This window comes from Orcinus orca, chromosome 17, assembly GCF_937001465.1.
Source record: "Orcinus orca chromosome 17, mOrcOrc1.1, whole genome shotgun sequence".
In the NCBI taxonomy this organism is placed as follows: domain Eukaryota; kingdom Metazoa; phylum Chordata; class Mammalia; order Artiodactyla; family Delphinidae; genus Orcinus; species Orcinus orca.
Genome location: NC_064575.1, coordinates 17,727,846 through 17,728,931, shown reverse-complemented (window position 1 = coordinate 17,728,931; position 1,086 = coordinate 17,727,846). Strand labels below are relative to the sequence as shown.

At 41.2% G+C, this 1,086-nt stretch overlaps 1 pseudogene; it reads right to left on the bottom strand.

Annotated features, from left to right (window-relative positions):
- Positions 1 to 276: 276 nt before the first annotated feature.
- LOC117196899 (uncharacterized) lies at positions 277 to 422 on the bottom strand (annotated as a pseudogene).
- Positions 423 to 1,086: the final 664 nt, after the last annotated feature.

The window sequence follows — 1,086 nt, the reverse complement described above, 5'->3', positions numbered from 1 at the left end:
AGGGGAATAAAGCTCTCCCAGACGATTCTGACACAGAGCCAGAATCATCTGAGGATGACTGGTTTAACGCATTTCCAAGTTTCTTAGGTTATGAGCAATGTTATTTCTCCTTTTCCAGAAGGACAGAGACAAAGTAATTTTCAGCTGTAACTCAGTATCAGGAGTGTAAATACTTGTCTGGGAGAATAACACAACAAGGGAACAACAACAATATGTACAAACTTTAATTCTCTTGCAGAAAGAGAGGAAGTTATTTAAACTGCTAACTAAAAATTAAGAGGAAATACAATTCCTATTTAGAATAAATATGGGATTTTAGTTGAGAGAATTGTTTTGAGATCAGTGACAAATCTCCCCAGTCATCAAAAAGGAATTTTAGATTATTTTTACACTTGATCTTAGCCAAAAGTCTGAGAAGCGATTCAGATAATTTTTAATGTTTGCAAACATCCTTCCCATTTCTCCATGTTTCAAGCTAGACCCGGGCTTTGTATTAGGGCTATTTCTGTTTGCAAGTAAAACTAACTTAAGCTAAAAGGGATTAGTTGGTTTATAAAACCAGAGCATCAGAGGTGGCACTGGCTTCAGAAAAGCTGGAAACAGGGCTCAAAGGTGGTGGTAGTCAGGGCTCCCAGCTCTACTTGGCTTTTATTCTACAAATTCTCCCCAAATGGTGAGCAAGAAGGTCACTGACAGCTATACTTCCCAGCTTAGCAGCCCCAAGAAAACACTTTCCCAGTGTTTGTAAAGCCATCTTAAAGTGGACTCTGCTTGTTCTTTTTTGGATCTTATGTCTGCAACACCCCTCAGTCATCACTGAGCCTGGGGGTACCGGGTACTTTGACAAGTCTGGGTCTCGTGGCTGCCCCTGTGGCAGTGAGTTTACAGCCCCATCAGGACCACGTGAAATTGGCAAGGAGTATCCCAACACAATGAGAATGAGGTTGGGGTACTGAATGGGCAGAAGACATCTACCTACAACGGTCCACTGCAGGATGTTCGTATTGCCCAAATGGCAGATAGCAGATTGCCATTTGTGTGTGTACTTATCTAAAATATTCCAATCTGTGAGGTTGTGTATGAATA